This window comes from Chelmon rostratus, chromosome 16 (assembly GCF_017976325.1).
Source record: "Chelmon rostratus isolate fCheRos1 chromosome 16, fCheRos1.pri, whole genome shotgun sequence".
NCBI classification, from domain to species: domain Eukaryota; kingdom Metazoa; phylum Chordata; class Actinopteri; order Chaetodontiformes; family Chaetodontidae; genus Chelmon; species Chelmon rostratus.
The window spans coordinates 703,776-717,852 of record NC_055673.1 but is presented as its reverse complement, the minus strand read 5'-3'; positions in this window follow the sequence as shown (position 1 = coordinate 717,852).

The following is a 14,077-nucleotide window of genomic DNA, read 5'->3' as shown; positions in this document are numbered from 1 at the left end:
CAAACTGATGCCAGAGGGGTCCTCAGACCGTCGGGGTCTGAGGCCACTGACCTCGTGACGGCGAGGGGGCGGGCCCTGGTCCACTTCCTGTTTCTGAACTGATTATTGACATTTACATAAAACCACCACAGAGGAGGCGTGTGTGTGTGTGTGTGTGTTTTAAATGGGTGGATTTTTCCTTGAAGTACTTCCTGTTGAACATGTTTCTGCCCTGAAACTGTGAGCTTTCTCCTTTTGAATGCAGTTTTTGTGAACACGCGTGGACTGCGCCTGTTTTCTACTTCCTGTGTTGTGGCTTTGAACAGAAAACAGAAACAACCACGACCGAAAATCTGAGCTCAACATTTCCTGAGGTTTCGTGTGAATGTCGCAGCTTCAGCTCTTTTCTTTACAGCGTTAAAACTTAAATGTTGTATTTTATCAATGCAAAGCTTTTAGTTTTGATAAAGAATTCAAGTCGGTGCTTTTTATGGAGAAGTTTTTGTTTGGTTCTGCTCATTTTGTGGTTCTGCACTCAAAAACAAACCCAACAGAAAGACCAGAGGTCGGAGGAAACAGTGCGAGGAAGCAGATGAAGTCGGAGGAGATTTAAACAGGATGGATGTTCGTTCTCTTCTGAACAGAACGACACAGAGTCTTTACTGGACATCATAAATTTAGTGACTTGCTTTGAATTTCCAATCAAATCATTTTAAAAATATATTTGAAGTGCAAAACTTGTCACCTGGAGAAAACATTTAGATCCAAAAAGAAATCAGCTGAATGCTCGTCAACACAGCTGTATTTATTTCAGTGGGTTTTCTCTCCTGCTCGCTGAAACGTGTGAACGCTGTGACTGGTTTCCTTCCATCGCTGTGACCTGCGACTCTCTTACCGTTCAGGTTGTTTATCTGCGTGTGAACAGGTGGTTGAAAGGTGTCGCGTCCGAACTGAGCTGTATGTTTATCTTCCTGCTTCCTGTCTGAGCTCTTTTATCGCTCCGTGCTCTTGTTTTGTAGAGAAATAAAACTTCCTGCTGGATCACAGACGCTTGTTTCACTCCTTCTTTCGTTCTTACTTCCTGTTTCGCTGAAACATCTTTTCCCACCGACAGAACACTCAGAGCTCATTTGAAAAACAGAACTAAATGTATTTCTAATTTATCAGAACGTTTGTATCAGTCTTACATGCTGTATATGAAATATTTGATCATATATATTTATAACATGAAATTTCTTGTTTACTACTACAAACATGTCCTCTATTTGTCATTTATTTGTCATTTTTTCTGTTCGTTCTGTCTTTTTATGTGAAGCTTTGTGTCATGACCCGTGCCATGCACGTCGGTTTTTGTTTAGTTTTCTCTTGTTGATCTTTGCCGTTGCCCCATTCAGTTAGAAAGTGTTGTCTCAGCCATGCCTTGTTTCTTGTAAATGTATCCCTAATGTCTTCATGCCACATTTTATGTAAGAGAGTTTTTGTATTGTCTTTGTCAGTTTGTGCTTTTGTCAAGTTTCCCATTGTGTGTTGTCTTTGCCTGTTTTTTGTCACATCCTGTTTTATTTTGAAGGTTCGTGTTATGTGTCTTTGGTTACTTTACTTCCTGTGTTTTCCGTCCTTGTGATTGTCTGATTGTTTCCACCTGTGTGTCATTAGTGTTTCCTCCTTGTGCATTTAAGTCCGTGTCTTCCCCCCTGTCCTTGTTGGGTCGTTGTCTGCGCTACCTTGTTGTCTGTAAATTCCTTGCTATATATCTTAGCCACAGCCATAGCCATAGCCCCATAGTGAGTGTTATTTGTTGAGTTTTCTTTGTCATGTCCGTGTCTCGGTCCATGTCTGTGTTACCTCTTGGTTTGTCTGTGTTCATGTCCGTGCCGTGTTCCTTGTGAGTTTTCCTTTTATTATATTTGTATAGTCAAACTTTTCCTCCGAGTTTTCAGGAAGTGATTTTTGTTTCTGTTGTTTTGTTAAGTTCAAGGTCTTTCATAGTCGTTTGTTTCTTCCTCCTTCTGGACGTTTTGTGTTCGTTATTTTAGTCATTGATAGTTTGCTCATAGTCTTGTCTTTGTCTATAGTCTTGCCACGTTTTGTGTTAGTGAGATTCTTGTGTTGTCTTAGTCTTTTTGCTTGATCTGTGTTTATTCATTGTTTCCCTGTGTTGCCGTCGTATAGCCCTTGCCCCATAAACCATAGTTCCCTTAGTTGTGTCTCTTGTTGTGTTTAATAAATTTATTTATTTGGATCAAGCGCCCCCTTGTGTCTGCTTCTGGGTTCAATCCCCTCATAGTTCCCCGAAGTCCCCACTTCCTGGAGGAAAAACTGATCTGTTACTGAAATAAAAGCCTCTAAAGTACGAGTACAAAGAAGAACAGCAACAGAAAGTAAAACTTCTCTGTGTCTCTATAATAACTTGTTGTTAGTGATGCTTTGAATCATGAGCAGCGTTTAGCTGCAACAGCTGCTTCATCTGATCAGATTTCTCAAACTGATCTCGGGTTTTGTTCGTGTGCGTTCTGCTGATAATACTTTTGTTCTGTTATTTAAGTCAAACTTCGAATGAACGGATTCATCAGTTTGATTTTCTAAACTTTTCAAGCAGCAGAATGTGAAGATGAGGAAGACGAGGCTGATTCACAGGAAGTCTGCATCAGTTTGTGGTCTGAACAGCTTTTTGACATTAAGCTGCTTCACATCATCCCCTCACTCCGTCATATGGAAACCTAATATTAGCCTTCATTTCCATAATCTGCATGTGTCCGTGTGAGTCATCACACATGAAGGCTGACAGATGGCCGACTGACTGCAGCGAATCTGAATCCAAACTTCCTGTATGTGGCTCTTTGTCTGCTCAGCTCGACCTCTGCTGAAAACAATGTGGATGAAGGTGCAGGACCAGCAGGTGGCGATAGCGACCAGAGGGCAGGATGGCGGGGTGGGGGGATGTACAGTTCTGGATCTAAAGCAGTGAACTCACATATTTTAACGCTAAAGATCGTTCCCCGGTCGAAGGTACGCTGCAGAGTTCTTAGCTTGTTTTAAATTCTTCCTTTTCATTGGTCGAGCGAGGACGCAGACATATGTGCACATGGGGGGATGTGACTCACATTCCTTCCAACAGCTTCCCCCTGATCACCTGATGCACAGGTGATGCACAGGTGATGCACAGGTGATGTACAGGTGATGAACAGGTGATATACAGGTGATGCACAGGTGATATACAGGTGATGCACAGGTGATGTATTGGTGATATACAGGTGATGTACAGGTGATGCACAGGTGACATACAGGTGATGCACAGGTGATGTACAGGTGATGCACAGGTGATGCAGAGGTGGTGTACAGGTGATGTACAGGTTGTGTACAGGTGATGTACAGGTGATCTACAGGTTGTGTACAGGTTGTGTACAGGTGATGCAGAGGCGGTGTACAGGTGATGTACAGGTGATGCACAGGTGATGCACAGGTGATGCACAGGTGATGTACAGGTTGTGTACAGGTGATGCACAGGTGATGCACAGGTGATGCAGAGGTGATGTACAGGTGATGCACAGGTTGTGTACAGGTGATGTACAGGTGATGCACAGGTGATGCAGAGGTGGTGTACAAGTGATGTACAGGTGATGCACAGGTGATATACAGGTGATGCACAGGTGATGCACAGGTGATGTATTGGTGATATACAGGTGATGTACAGGTGATGTACAGGTGATGTACAGGTGATGTGCAGATGATGTACAGGTGATGCACAGGTGATGCAGAGGTGATGTACAGGTGATGTACAGGTTGTGTACAGGTGATGCACAGGTGATGTACAGGTGATGCAGAGGTGATGTACAGGTGATGTACAGGTGATGCACAGGTGATGCAGAGGTGGTGTACAGGTGATGCACAGGTGATGTACAGGTGATGTACAGGTGATGCAGAGGTGGTGTACAGGTTGTGTACAGGTGATGTACAGGTGATATACAGGTGATGTGCAGGTGATGTACAGGTGATATACAGGTGATATACAGGTGATGTACAGGTGATGCACAGGTGATGCACAGGTTGTGTACAGGTGATGCAGAGGTGATGTACAGGTTGTGTACAGGTGATATACAGGTGATGTACAGGTGATCTACAGGTTGTGTACAGGTGATGTACAGGTGATGCAGAGGTGGTGTACAGGTGGTGGTAGCATACCAACATATGCAGCGGTGCACATAAACCAGATTTGCGTAGTGAAATGTCCAAACACAGAGCGAGTGCTGAGCGAGTGCTGAGCTGCCATCAGGACCGGATGAAGCTGCTGTTGAATGAAGAGTCCTGTGAGGCAGAATGGCTGCGCTCTAATAGGATTTTAATTTACATTCATAATCAACACAGTCATTAAATCCAGAGTCAGACACTGGAACACACCGTGCCGTCTAACTTAGCGTTAGCTTACATGGGGGGTCACACAGCTGTGTAGAACACACAGGAAGTCTCCTCAGGCCGGCCGGCTCGAATGTTATTTATGTTCTACACCGATCAACGTCGGCCAGCATCAGTGGAGGGATGTACCTGACTACATGTACTCAGGTGCTGCACTGATGTGAGCTCCTGTGTTTCTAACAGTGTTTGCAGAGTTGTGCTGCAGCAGGAAGATCACAGAAGGTAAATCTGTCTGTGTGTGTGTGTGTGTGTGTGTTTGTGTGTGTGAGACCTGTGTGTGTGTGTGCGTGTGTGACCTGTGTGTGTGTGTGTGTGTGTGTGTGTGTGTGTGTGTGTGTGTGTGACCTGTGTGTGTGTGTGTGTGTGTGTGTGGGTGTGTGACCTCTGTGTGTGTGTGAACTCTGTGTGTGTGTGTGCATGTGTGTGTGTGTGTGTGTGTGTGTGTGTGTGAGACCTGTGTGTGTGTGTGTTTGTGACCTGTGTGTGTGTGTGTTTGTGACCTGTGTGTGTGTGAAAAGCTTTTAGTCGTTTAATGATAAATTCTCTCTTGTAGTTATTTTCATTTTTATTAGATTTGCTCGTGTTTGAGGTGAGAACATTAAAATGTGCTGAATGTAAACTGGTCACATGACTGCCACGTTAACTTGTATGTGGAAAAGGAGACGAGCTCCTGAACGCACCGCTGTGTCGATAATGTAAATCTGCCGCAGCCTGAATGTTCTTATCTCAGCAGAGTGAAACCTGAGGGATCGGGCCGCATCGATCAGAGAAGTTTGATCAATTAATCAGCAGCTGTGGGGCTGCGGCGCCGCAGAACGTCTGTTATGAATCAGTGAACGCTTCCACGCGGCGCCGCTATCATTTGCGGCTACGTGACGTATTGATCAGCCGCCTCATCAATAAATGAAAACAGCCTGAGGGCCCAAGTGATGAAACAGAGACTCCATTAAAGACAAAAATCCTCCTCTGATCCTCCACTCTGATCTCACGTCACTTCAGCTTCAAGATGAAGAACGACAATCTGTTCATCTGTGTGTTATTATTATTATTATTATTATTATTATTATTATTATTATCGTTATCATCATTATTATTATTATTATCATCATTATTATTGTTGTTGTTATTGTTATTATTATTATCAAAAGTAGAAACATAAAGTTTGCTTTGTTCCTTATAAATATGATGTAACAGCTTTTAAAATTGACTAAAATCATTCATTAAAGCTTAATTACAAATGAAAAATCAAGACAATCATGAAACATTGATGAGAATTTGCATTATTTCAAATCTTTATCGATTAATTTTTCTGACTTATTAAACCGTAGAGGTTGTCGTTGTGCTGATTTTAAAAAAAGCAAAAATTATTCAATAATTTATAGAGTGTGAAGCTGTTATTGATGACGTCATTGATGGTTAATAAATCATTTATTTACGCGTGACAGATTGTTTAAAAGCCATTAATAATAAGGACGTGGTTGTTTGTGTTTTCATTGGTGCCTCTTGGTGGTTTACGACTTGTAATTAACAGCTCGATGAAGAGTTCATGGATTCAACAGGTTTCGGGTTTCCAGGTTGTGACTTTTCCTCTTCCTGTTTAGAAACGCCTCAGCTGAGCAGCGCCGACACACAGTTTAATCGTTGTGGTTTTTACTGTAACTCAGCAGGAAGCTGAAATGCTCCACACTGTGGATCTACTGGATCTACTGGATCTCCATGAGGTGGGAGGAGGCTGCAGCTCTGGTCTCTCATGAAGTCCTGAAGCTGTTGTGCTGACGCTGCAGAGGACGAAGGCCTTCAGTCCTCTTCAGCTGACATCGAGACATCGGTCCGTTACTCTGTATCCGCTCCAGAGATCCAGATTCTTCACCAAGATGGCGACGCCGCAGCTTCACAAACTTCTTTCAGGTTTAACCTGAATGACTTTAACCAAGATCCCAAAGATCGGAGCAGCTCTCCGTCTGTCCGTCCAGCCTCTGGTGTCTTTCTCTCCTCTCAGTCTGTCTCTCTGTCCTCCGTGGTCCTGATCAGAAACCTGCTCAGGTCTTCTCAGGGTTTCATCCCCTTCATTAAAATTCTTTGCCCTCAGGCAGCCGCGTCGCTTCACAGGCCTCATGCATTTACACCAGCGTTAGATAAGCTACGACTGACACACACACACACACACACACATACACACGTACACGCACACACACACACGCATACACACACACACACACGGACACACACACGCACACACACAACACACGCATACACACGCACGCACGCACACACATACACACACACGCACGCACGCACACACACACACACACAACACACGCACACACACGCACACACACACACGCACACACACAACACACGCATACACACGCACGCACGCACACACATACACACGTACACGCACACACACACACGCATACACACACGCACGCACGCACACACACACACACACAACACACACATACACACACACGCACGCACGCACACACACACACACACAACACACGCACACACACGCACACACACACAACACACGCACGCACACACACACATGCACGCGCGCACGCACGCACGCACACACACGCATGCACGCACACGCACGCACACACACACACACACACACGCATGCACACACGCACGCACACGCACGCACACACGCACACACACACGCATGCACGCACACGCACGCACACACACACACGCATGCATGCACACACACACACACGCATGCACACACGCACACACACACACACACGCATGCACACACGCACGCACACACACACACGCATGCACACACGCACACACACGCATGCACACACACACACACGCATGCACACACGCACACACACACACACACGCATGCACACACGCACACACTCTTATCAAGGTAAAACCCGTCGAGTCAGCAGGGTTTGAACGGAGCGTCGTCTCACTCACATATTTGATTTTTCTTGATCTGAATCAGATATTTGAAGTGTTTTCCTTCAGCAGTCGAGCTCCTCATCGTCACTTCATTCAATATTCATTCAACATGGAACAGGGGAACATTTTTCTGCTGTGACAGCTTCCACTTTCTATCCTTTACGTACATTTTCGCGATGACGCTTTTGCTTCAGTTTGACTTTCAGTGCAGGACCCTCTCTTGTTGAGTGTTTTTACTCTGTGGTATTGTTACGGGTTTCAAAAAGTAAATGTAACCGAGGTAACAAATGAATTGAGTGGAGTTCACTACCTTTCACTATCCTGGATGGGATCCTGGAAAACAGAAGTTTGGGTGAGAGTTAGTTAAGGAGTGAACCGCCATTTCTTCTCCGAATCTCTGTTTGAGAGGAGAGGGAGGGGGGTCCCCCACCTGAGGGCACCGCGGTGCAACGGTGACCAAACTTTAGTTCCACTTTCCTTTTCCTCTTTTCTTCCCTCCTACATGACATTTTACTTCACCATAAATTATAAGAAAAATAATATTTAGCATCTGGCGGGCCGTTGCCAACATTAATAAAGTAATATTACATTTATGTGAACAATAGATGTGCAAGTGTTCTCTTATTAAGGTGTACCACAGTATCAGTGCTTTTCCGCAGGTGGAGGATCTGAATGCGTCCTCCACCCCTGGTGCAGAGACCTCCACCGTCCTCTATCCCACGGTTCACACGTCTCACAGCAGACAACTGAAGCGCCTCGTCGGTTCGGACTGCCGTAGATCAGTTTCAATGGATGGATTTTACATGAAGTGCTGTTACTCCCATGACTCGGTCATAGTGGCTCTTTTTCCAGAGCCGGCAGGACCTCGCTCTCAACCGACAATCATAAAACCACCAGCGCCCCTCTTCGGATAACTGTTTTTATTTAATTTGTGACGTGACGTACAGACAGACATGAGGCCCTCCTCGACACCTTCAGGTGGTTTTCTCAGCTCCTCTCTCCATGATTTCACCAGTGGAGAGACGGACTGCCGAGGTTACAGACCAGAGACACACCTGAGGAAATCTGATGAATGGCTATCAGGGAAGAATCCAACAGGTGCGTTCCCGGGGGTCGAGGACTTTCCAAATCTACAGTGTATCAAGTCCACTGAAGCAGCAAAGGACCAGAACCTGAAAACAGTTCTGAGGTCAAGTCCTGGTCCTCACTCGTCACTGTTAAACCTGGATCTGTGTCTGACGGTGGTTCAGTGCTGAGACTCGCATCAGTTATTTGAACTCTGGCTCCCTCTAGTGTTCATGAACGCACACTACATACAGAAAGTGAGGCTGTGGATTCAAACAGTGCTTTAGACTGCAGCGACCCAGATGCTGAACTGATGTGGTCTTCGTCTGTGGAACAGAAGCACATGACTTTGATTTGTAGTAACAGGAGTTTCCCATTCGCTGCTGGAACTGCACACGTTCACATTTCCATTTTGTGGTCCACGATGGCCCAGAGGTCATCGTGAAAAGATGAAAATCTGCTGAAGGTTAAGCACAATTTTAATAATTAAAAACATTTCTGGTGTCTTGTTAACATTTTCTGGGGCAGTATTTCTACGATCCTACTGGTGCTGAGGGTGTGTGTGTGTGTGTGTGTTTGTGTTTGTGTTTGTGTGTGTGTGTGTGTGTTCGAATGCTCTTCTTCATCCAATGGGTAAAGAACAACAACCCAACACCGACCAGGACGACTGTTCCTCTGCACCAGGTGAACAGGGATCCCGGCTGCTGGACTTTGACATCCAGTCCTGTTAGCTGGACGCTAGCTTCCTCCTCAGAAGTCGCTGTGTGAAGTCAGTGGGAGAGTCTGTCAACTCCTGGATATTAAATATTCATCTGTAATTTTCTCCAGGGGTCCCACGAATATTTGCTTGTAAAGTGAAGAACTAGGTCACGTGACATGGCTGAGCCACGTTTGAGTCAAAAAATGATTTCTGCTTATATCTGGAGATGTTTGGTTTGACAGAGAACTTGAAGTCCTCCTGATCTTAGTTCCTCTCTGCAGGACGTTTGTCTATGAGACATTCACTGATGCTTGTTATTGGAGGTGCTTTAACTGCGAATGAACAGCTGTTTACTGTCCTCTGTTCTCCGCTGGACTGATGAACTGTGCAACCATCATCTGGTTTGATCCCCGATCAGGTCTTGTACTGTCTCTGTGCCATTTGCGTTCGTACGTTATCTATTTCTTATGAAGTGGTTGTGTGTTTGTGCTTGTGGATACTGGATGGACCCAGTAGGACATGGACCACATCCTGCCTTGTACCTTGTGTGTCGAGAGTTCCAGGCCTTTCGATTGTCTCCCAGAGGTGTTGGACTATTTGGTTTTTCCGGGACTTGCCTGTCTGGACCTTTTTGTTTGGATTAGCCTCACCACTCCGGCAAGCCTTTTGTTATTGCCTTTTTTGTTGATGAATTGTTTGAACTGCACCCACTCTGGTTCTGTAGTCTGCATCTGGTTCCAACCCCTTGCTTCCCTGTCTGCATGTGTGTTAGCGATGGGGTAAACTCAGCCTAAAGGGTGTAACAAAACCGTAATCAAACATTCATAGAAATATATCTACACCGTGCAAAACACTTAAGCTAATAGTTAGCTAGCATTAGCTAGCATTGCTCTGTATTGTTGTTCATTTACAGGGACACAAACTCAAACAAAGCTAAGAAAAGACAATTACTTTAACGCTACGTAAGTGTAACGGGTACCGTAGCAACGGCACCGTGGTTGACAGATAATCTCCTGTAACACTGGGATGCAGGAGAGAAACAAGGAGACGGCTTGTTATGTCCAAGGATCTTGCAGCAATTTATTAAAGTTTCTTTATGATCAACATGTTCAGTGTTCAATGTCCTTTAAACATTTCAATGAATTTCAGTGTCCATGTCAATACAAAACACATGTCCTTCAGTACAAATTCAAATAGCAAAATAAATCTCTTTATATCAAATACATGTTCACATACTCTTCAGCTTAGTAGTGTTTTTAACTATTTATCACAAATGAAATACGTAGACAATGGTAATATTAACCAGCTTAATGTGAAAGTTACTTTTTAACTCCTTATGAAAGTATTTAACTTCGTTTTAAATCAAGACAGTACTGCATATCACCTCCAGAACTGTTAAGTGCTTAAAATAAACCAAACTTCATTTTTAAACAGTCACCTTTTTTCCTCCTGAACTCACTGAGCAATAAACCATTTTAAAACTAATGGTGGGGACCTTACAGACAGCAAAATAAACAGTACACATCAAAATTGTAAGTTTCTAAAGTACTACTGAAGTGTATGTTCATGTGGGAGAAGTGTGTGTGTGTGTGTTAAACTGGCTGATTCCTACTGCCATGCACGCCATGCGTGAACACTGCATGGTTGTTTGGCTAGGTTTTGCCTCTGTGTTTCAAACGTACTTAAACACAATTATAAAACGTCTCATTCAAAGACTACTTAACTGAAACAGTTCAGTACCATCCCAAATACATTTCAGCATGGCTAGTTTCTAATTTCAAGTGCTTTTGTACATTTACCAACCTGGGATGCAGGAGAGAAACAAGGAGACGGCTTGTTATGTCCAAGGATCTAGCAGCAATAAAGCAAGACGCATACAAGACGCTAAACCCATCACCCGCCCTCGCCCCCTGCTGGTATGGAGTAAACATTACAGCCTACACACAAAATAGAAAACTCAAACCAGTGCGCAAGTAAATGTAAAACTCTCGGGGTACTTATTCAAAAATAAAATACAACAATTTGTATCCAAAATAAAAGACAATAATTTATTTTCTTATTCTTGTTTCCACAACACAAATGTGACACTTTTGTGGTCGTCACATAAGTAAGGAGACAATCATAGCCACATAAGTTATGCGAACGTTACTTACAGCGAGAAGGTTAACAAGCCAGTTTTTCCAGCGTTTTTTGATCAGTTGCTTGCATTTGTCACTCGTATGAAGAACATCTTCCATACTTGATAAAAGCTCCTTGTAGTTTCACAGTTTGATCAACTTGAGTGACAGTAAATTACGTAAAAGTTAACCGTGTTGCGAGTGTGTCATCGTGCATCCTACACAGAAAACCACTTTCTGCCCTCTGTCTGCAGATCGTGTCACAACAACGCAGTCAGCCATTCAGGGACAGACTGTCTTGTGTAATAGTGCTCATCATCGCTTTGCTGCCGTAAAGCAACAAACAAAGAAAGTAAGACTGATCAATGAATGTATGGGGCTCTACTGGCTTCCTGTCTGCTGGACCTGAAGCTCCCCAGACCTGAGGTCTGCAGTTTGACCCTTCTCTCGTGTTGAGAAATAATTGTCCTCCTCACTTGTTTGAATATCCAAGAACCTGATAGTGTCCATCATTTTTACACAGTAAATCTGATGCTGTCTAAAAGACAGCACCAAGTTTAAAAAGCATTTCAGTCCAGAGTAGCTTCTGCTCGAGCCTCTTCTTCTTCTTCTTCTTCTTCTTCTTTTTCTTCTTCCTCCTCTTCTTTTTCCTGGGGTTGGGGCTCACAGGCAAGTGCCTGGTGGCCGGGCCTTCACCCACGGGGTCCGGCCGGGCACAAGGAGCGACGTGGCATCAGAAGGGGCCGATGCAGTGGGATTTGGGTAGCAGTTGTTGGCGGGGGCCCCGATGGCCCAATCCCTGGACTCTGACTCTGGCAATGGGGACATGTAATGTCACCTCGTTGGGGGGAAGTAGCTAGTGCGGGAGGTTGAGCGGTACCGGCTAGAGATAGTTGGGCTCACCTCCACACACAGTCTGGGTCTGGAACCCAACTCCTCGAGAGAGGCTGGACTCTGGAGTTGCCCGCAGTGAGAGGCGGTGGGCTGGTGTGGGCTTGCTTATTGCTCCCCACTTTAGCTGCCATGAGTTGGAGTTTTCCCCGGTGAACGAGACAGTCGCTGCCCTACGACTTCGGGTTAGGAACAGGTGCCTAACTGTTGTTTCGGCCTATGGACAGCAACAGTGTTACCTGGAGGAACGGCCTGATCTGAACCCGAGCAGTGTTCTGTTATTAGACTTCTGTGCTAGTCACAGTTTGTCCATAACAAACACCATGTTCAAGCATAAGGGTGTCATCACTGCAAGTGGCACCAGGACACTCAAGGCCGGAGGTCAATGATCAACTTCGTGGTCATGTCATCTGACCTTCGGCCGCATGTCTTGGACACTCGGGTGAAGAGAGGGCGGTGGAAAGAATACTTTGAGGATCTCCTCAATTCCATTGTCACACCTTCTGTAGAGGAAGCAGCAGCCGGGGACCCAGAGGTTGGCTCAGTCACTCAGGCTGAGGTCACCAAGGTAGTTCAGAAGCTCCTCAGTGGCAAGGCAACGGGGGTGGATGAGATCTGCCCTGAGTACCTCAAGTCTCTGGATGTTGTGGGGCTGTCTTGGCTGACACGCCTCTGCAACAGTGTGTGGGGGGGGACAGTGCCCCGGGACTAGCAGACCGGGTTGGTGGTCCCTCTATTCAAGAAGGGGGACCCGAGGATGTGCTCCAACTACAGGGGAATCACACTTCTCAGCCTCCCTGGTAAAGTCTGTTCCAGGGTACTGGAGAGGAGAATTCGGCCGATAGTCGAACCTCGGATTCAGGAGGAACAATGCGGTTTTCGTCCTGGTCGTGGAACACTGGACCAGCTCCACACCCTCCACAGGGTGCTCGAGGGTTCATGGGAGTTTACCCAACCACTCCACATGTATTTTGTGGACTTGGAGAAGGCATTCGACCGTGTCCCTCGTGGCATTCTGTGGGAGGTGCTTCAGGAGAATGGAGTCTGGGGCCCTTTACTACGGGCTGTCCGGTCTCTGTATGACCAGAGCAGGAGCTTGGTAAGTCAGACCTGTTCCCACCGCATGTTTGACTCCGGCAAGGCTGCCCCTTGTCACTGGTTCTGTTCATTGTTTTTATGGACAGAATTTCGAGGCGCAGCCAAGGGCCGGAGGGAGTCTGGTTTGGGGACCACAGGATCTCATCTCTGCTTTTTGCAGATGATGTTGTCCTGTTGGTTGTTCGAACCAAGACCTCCAGCATGTGTTGGGTCGGTTTGCAGCTGAGTGTGAAGCGGCTGGGATGAGAATCAGCACCTCCAAGTCCAAGGCCATGGTTCTCTACCGGAAAAGGGTGGCTTGCCCCCTCTGGGTTGGAGGAGAGCTCCTGCCTCAAGTGGAGGAGTTCAAGTATCTTGGGGTCTTGTTCACAAGTGAGGGAAGGATGGAGCATGAGATTGACGGCCGTTGTACCGGTGAAGAAGGAGCTGAGTCGAAAGGCAAAGCTCTCGATTTACCAGTCAATCTACGTTCCTACCCTCACCTATGGTCATGAACTTTGGGTCATGACCGAAAGAACAAGATCTCGGATAGAAGCGGCTGAAATGAGTTTCCTCCGCAGGGTGGCGGGGCGCTCCCTTAGAGATAGGGGGAGGAGCTCTGTCGTGGTGGCGTGGGAAGAGCTGAAGGAAGTGTCTGGGGAGAGGGAAGTCTGGGCGTCCCTGCTTAGACTGCTGCCCCCGCGACCCGGCCCCGGATAAGTGGAAGAAAATGGATGGATGGATCGATCTTCTTCTTCTTCTTTTTCTTGTTCATTTTCTTCTTCTTCTTCTTCATCTTCTTCTTCCTCTCCTTCTTTTTCTTCTTCTTTTTCTTCTTTTTCGTGCCACATTGAGCTGATTTATATTCCATATTATACTTTTACAACATCTCTATATTAATAATGATAAAAAC